We start from the raw sequence: 6309 nt of genomic DNA, 5'->3' as shown, positions 1-6309 counted from the left end.
AGATCACTTGTGGGGTGGGTGGGAGTAGGTGTGCAAACTGCGGGAACTCAAGGGTTGGGGTTCAGGAGGACCCCTTACTTAAACCTTCAGACTCCGCCCACTTGCTCCAACCCTCTGGCCCGATGGCCTCCCTAAACCTCCTGTCGCCATGGGGGCGGGGTCTCAAAAGCATCAGAAGAGGCGTCGTCACGTGACTTTCCCCGCTGCAGCCCCCCTCTGAATCTGCTAGGCGGAAGTAGATGTTCAGAACAGGGCTAGTCGCCGCCGAGACCACATCCGGGAGAGGCGAGGAGAGCGGAAGTGGCGTTGGTCTGGCCGGAGCCCTTGGGTGAAATTGTTAGGCGTGGAGGGGGAGTGATGTCTTCCAGACTCGGTGCAGTCACCGCCGTGAGTTTCTTGGTGTGACCATTATACTTTAGAGATAGAACTGTCGAGCCGCGAACACCAGGGCCCTTGCTTTTGTCCCGAACTCGGAGTTGGTTTTATCAGAGCCCATCGTAGGCCCCACCCTTTTATATCAGAGCCACTTGCCCCCCGTTTCTCCCCCATTTTTAGTTCTGCCTGTTCCCCGTGTCCTCGGACTCAGTTCCTCGCCAGATCGTAATTAGTTATCTTCCTCCAGCATCCCCAGTGCCTCCCGTTTCCTTTTCTTATTTTTTTCCCATCTCCGTTTTCGATCCTTCCTCTAGGATAGGGCTTTGAGAATGGGCAAAAATGAAAACCCCGGTATTGTCAGCCCGCCTTCACACTGTGGAAATATAGCATGGCACACGTTTCCTAGGAAGTGTCACCCACCTTCCTTTCATTTGAAGGAGTTGCCCTTGAGAGCTTCCCGTCTAGGCACAAGGGGGAGTCATCTCTTTGTGGATGAGGTTCAGAGGTCCCTGGCACTCACTCGTGTGCTTGTGATTTGCTAGACCCCGGGACCCACAGCCTTTAAGCCACAGAGGAGCACCAGGATCGTGGGAGCTAAGAAGTAAGTGAGGTTTTCTGGGGACATTTTTGAAATTGTGTAGACGGTGCTGAGAAAGATGTTTTGTGTCTGCACTTTGGAGCATCATAGCATAGATATTCTGCCACAGGTAGCAGATTTGACTCCATGTTAACTATGAATCTGATGTATTGTCCTCTATCTTAGTGAAGGACTCATGAACTTTCACCAGCACTGTGATGACATCAATCTACTACTGCTTAAAAGAGGTTCCTAAATGCCAAATGATAAGCTGCCAATGCACTGACATGCAACCCTCAAAAAGCATCTCTTCAGCTGGGTGGAGGTGGCACATGCCTTTAATCTCAGCACTCGGGAGGCAGAGGCAGGTGGAACTCTGTGAGTTCGAGGCTAGCCTGGTCTACAGTGAGCGAGTTACAGGACGGGCTCCAAAGTTGCACGGAGAAATCCTGTCTCAAATCCCTCTCCCCCCAGAAAAGCATCTCTTCTCCCTCCCACTACTCCAAGTCAGCCTGCCATTTAGCCACTTTCTAGAATACCATGTTCTCAGATTGTACCTCAGAATTTTGAATACTGGTTGGTGGATTTAATAGGTTACAACATAACACAAAACCTTTGCCATATTTACATTAAGCTGCTTATCTTAAAACAGCTTCCCTGGAGATGCCAAACAGCATCCTTAGTCTTCCACTCCTTGAATGGGGGCACACAGAACCATCTAAAGAACCAGCTTGAGAATACTCTAGAACCCTTCTACTCGGTGTGGCCCATGAGCTGGGAACTTGTTGGAAATACACGCTCCTACATGCAAGTGCTCCAGCACCCTGGGTAATGAGTGTCTGCATTCCTAGCAGGCAAAGCATCACTGTCCAGCCCCAGTCAGGAACAACTGGATCTAAAGCAGCGGAGGGGTCATGTGCATGGGCATGCGGGAAGCCTGGGAAGGGGCCAGGCAGCAGGAATAAGGACAGGCTCTCTACTTACATCACACTGCTGCAGAGTATGATTTCAAGGTTGTTACTTTTGTTCATGCTGCATTTAACTCTGTGAAGCTTTGTTACCGTGCCTGTCTAGAACAGCTGATGGTCTAATGAAGAACTGAATGGCCAAAGGCAAGGCAGGAGAAAAGGTGGGGCTAGCAGACAGAATATATAGAAGGAGAAATCTGGGAGGAGAGAAGAAGGAGCCAGAGGAGGAGGAGGACTCCAGGGGCCAGCCACCCAGCTACACAGCAAGCCACAGAGTAAGATTTACAGAAGACAGAGAACAGGAAAAGCCCAGAGGCAAAAGGTAGATGGGATCAGTTACGTTAAGGAAAGTTGGCTAGAAACAAGCCAAGCTAAGGCCTAGCATTTGTAATTAAGAATAAGCCCCTGTGTGAATTATGTGGGAATTGGTGGCTGGCCCCTCGAAGAATAAAGAAGAAAAACAAACCAACAACATCACAGACTTGCAGTCACTGCACTCTGAAAACTGCAGAGTGAACCTACAGCTGCTGTAGACACCACAGACTTTCTCCCCAATCTGTCAGGGCAGAAATAACCCTCAGCATGTGTTGGCTTTCTCACCTCCAGCCAGCCCTCCCACCCCTGCTCACTTCCCAACTTCTTCAGGCTTCAAAATAAACCCATGGAAAAACAGAACCCATCACAGCAGCCCTCCATACCCCCTCCATCTCTGCACTTGTTGGGTACACCAAGCTTCTGGCTCGACTTCAGGAAATTCTCCCAATAACTTGGAAGCAAGTGGTTTGCTGCTGCCACCTTACAAACTAAAAACCAAAAAAGCCAAACAAGGCTTGCACAAGTAATTGTCAAGGTCACCCAGCAAGGGACTTATCAAGTTGATTGGGGGATGGAGGAGTACATATCCATGTATATGTATGTGAAGGTCAGAGGTCAAACTCGGGCATTTTCTTCTAATTGCACTCTATCTTTTTTACTTATTTATGGTTGTTTATCTTAAAGACAGAGTAACTGACTGGCCTGGAACTCTGCCTTGTAGACCAGGCTGGCCTTGAACTCTCACAGAGATCTGCCTGCCATCACACCCCACTGTTTTGTAGGTCTCTCACAGCTGTTAGACTGCACAGCTGGCACACTCTTGGCACCTGTCCACCTCTACGGCCACCCCGCAGAACTACAGTCACAGACACACGCCTCCATGCCTAGTTTTCATGTGGGTGCTGGGAACAGAACTCAGGACCCCCTGCTTGCATAGCAAGCGCTTTACCCCTGAGCAGCTCCGGGCTCTGGGGCTGAGCTTTGGTGAGGGGATGACACAGGAGCAGTGCAGTGGCTAGAGCGCCTCCTGCAGGCAAGCTCCATGTGCACACTCAATCCGGCCAGCAAGGTGTGCTGCCCTGTGCATTCTGCAGATTAAAAACTGCAACAGCTTCTCCAACATCACACACATGGGGACACGTGTGGATTTGAACTCAGCCAACAGGAACAAAGCAGGACACCTGAAAAGAGCATGCAGCACGAGATGACCTGACCCAATGACGAAGAGTTCAAGGGTCAGGTTCACAAATATCTACCTCACGGGGGTAGGAGAGAAATGGAAGGAAGGAATGAGACGCCCTAGGGAGCCTCACTACATGGAAGAAGATTAGTGAGGGGGCCAACTGGGGGACACTCTCCCAGAGAGGAAAGAGGAGGGGTGTGTGAAAGAGAGTGTGTGTGGTGAGGTAAGAAGCAAGAAATTCCAAAACCAGGTGAAGAACCAGCAGTCAGCGGAGCCCCATGAGGCTGAAGGCCGGACATCAGCAGACGTGGCCACACACCCTGTCAGCGCCCCTTCAGTCTACACTGAAGAGTTCTTCAGTCTGGACACTCTTCATGGGTCTTGACACCCTTCTGGACCTAATGAGAGTTTGGGACATTCCCCCAATTACGTATGTACCCATACACAATTTTTATCTTGGTATTTCATTTCATAATCTCCTAGAGCCTTCTTTAGAAATTCTGATTTGTTCTCTAGGGCTCGGTGTTCCAGTGCTGTCTCTTAATATTACATACGCGCAAACGCACGCCTCTTGTTTGACTTTGAAATATGAGTGTGTGCGTGTGTGCGTGCGTGTGTGTGTGTGTGTGTGTGTGTGTGTGTGTGTGTGTGTGTGTGTGGTGTGGTGTGTACACACGTATGCCACAGCATAAACGAGGAGTCATTTCTCTTTTTCCACACTGTGGGTCCCAGGGATTGAACTCAGGTCCTCAGCCTTGCTGGCAGGCACCTTCACCCACTGAACCATCTTGCTGGCCCCACTTGTCTCTCTTTGAGGTTTATTATCTTCCTGTGAACTCCGATTTCCCCCCCAGTGCCGGCGACTGCACTTAGGACCTCACACATGCATAAACACCCCATCTTCTACTGACCCAGCCCCTGCTATATTCTTGGTATATCCCTGTTGTTCCTGGGCACCCGAACATGACAGTGTCCAAAAGAAAGCCGCTGCCATGACTAGTTGAGGGTCTCTGGCTTCCCCTCAAGGTACCTCTGCTCACGTCCCCTCTGCTACTTCCCCCAGCCTCCAGTGAGGTGTTGGATCTGTTCTGGAGACTTCTGAGAGCCACACCACACTCTTACAGCCAGGCTTACAGCTGTTTTCCCCATGAAAGGGAGTATAACATTGTGGTAAAATAAAGTTTCTCCCAAATTCATGTCCACGCTGGGCCCCAGAATATGAGTGTTTGGGGGAATTAGGGTCTTTGTAGATATAATTAGTGATGATGAGGTCATATGGACCAAGGTGGTCCCTCAGCCCAGTAGCTAGGACTGGAAGTCATTGATTCCTTCCATGTAAGAGGAGAAAACTCAGACAGCGAGGAGAGAATACAGACATGACCGAGTTTGGAGCCTCGGTACCACAAGAGGAAGGTCCAGGACCACTAGAAACTAGAAGGACCTCCCCCCAGAATCCCCAGGAACATGACAAGTTCACACTCTGATTCTGGACTTATGGATTCCAGAGCTGAACTACAACGACAAGAAGAAACTTCCACAGAAGACACCAAGTTTGTTGAAATTTGTTACAGCAGCTCTAAGAAGAACCAAGACAATGTGTAAAACATTCAAATAAGCTCTTCCCAGGCACTCACCTGGCCAGGCTTGGCTTCAGTGCAGGAAGTCACAAAACAATGTCACCCTCATAGCCTGCCCCCCCGCCCCCCCCCCCCCCCGTGGCTGGTGACCCCACACTTCACTCACAGATCAGAAGTACTTCCCCATGTGTAGAAGTTTTAAATGATAAATTTCTTCATCTTCTATGATTTCATGATTATAAGTCTTCCCCCCACTCCCAAGCTCATAAAAATATCTACCAAAATTTCCTTTAATGCTTTTACGGTTTTACCTGTTTGACAATGGTGACAGCTATTTTTAAATGTACTTGCATGCACCAGGCCACACCCATTACGTGTACTAACACATTTGATCCTCACAACTGTTCCTCCTGTGAGGCGGCTGCCATTTCATCCCTGTCTCATGAACTGAGGCATGAAGTGGTTAACTAACCTGCCCAAGGCCACATGGCCAGGGAGTCAGAGAGAGGCAGGACAAACTCAGGCTGCTTAATTCCCACGTCTACACTCACCTACAGTATCATTCTGTTTAGAATTCCAATTTAAATGTTTTGTCCATCTGAACTTATTTTGGCTAGTGGATGCAGAACTTCAGTTTTTGGACCTAATGTCTGGCTAACAACTTGGTACACACTGAATATTCTGTTCTGACAACAAGGATTTTAAAATGTGTCACTATCATGAACTACATTCTCATTTTTACTTGAATGTGCTCGTGAATTCTACACTCAGTTCCCCTTCACTCCTATAGCAGATGTTAACTCTTTATATCATAAAGCTATTATTAGCTTCTTGCCTTTCTTATTTGTTATAAGTATTTGTCACATGTTTCTTTAATGTGGTCATAAAAATTCCTTCCCGTTTTCCTTTATTGCCTCAGGGTTCAAGAACTTTCTACGCATTCTCTCTCCCGTTCCTTGTTTTCTGGGAGACAAAGTACTTGGCGTATATGTAGTCCATTTGGGGTTCATTTGGTGCATCATTAGACAATCTAAATAAACATTGGAAGCCTGATGCTTAAGAGACTTTAAATATGACAATGATGTAGCTTATTGTGATAAACACGGGAGAAATAGAATAAAATCATCCGAATGAATCGAAATCACATTCTAGCTTTTGAAAGACGAAGCTGAAAGTGAAGACGGGCTCCTGCCCTCCCATGGCCAAAGCCCAAGCGAAGGCTCTGAAAACAGAGAAGGCAGTGAGTGCTGAGCGGCATCCACAATCAAGCACGAAAGAAGATCCCTAAGTCACCCACCTCCCAGCCCAAGACCC

The 6309-nt window shown here is 48.4% G+C and overlaps 1 protein-coding gene across 11 annotated transcripts in view; it reads right to left on the bottom strand.

The window, feature by feature from the left end:
- Ttc27 (tetratricopeptide repeat domain 27) overlaps positions 1-6309 on the bottom strand; it is a 181625-nt gene that overhangs the window by 169699 nt on the left and 5617 nt on the right. The gene's annotated exons all lie outside the window — the stretch shown is intronic.

Source organism: Peromyscus maniculatus, chromosome 22 (genome assembly GCF_049852395.1).
Source record: "Peromyscus maniculatus bairdii isolate BWxNUB_F1_BW_parent chromosome 22, HU_Pman_BW_mat_3.1, whole genome shotgun sequence".
Classification (NCBI taxonomy): domain Eukaryota; kingdom Metazoa; phylum Chordata; class Mammalia; order Rodentia; family Cricetidae; genus Peromyscus; species Peromyscus maniculatus.
This window is presented reverse-complemented; position numbering and strand designations above follow the sequence as displayed.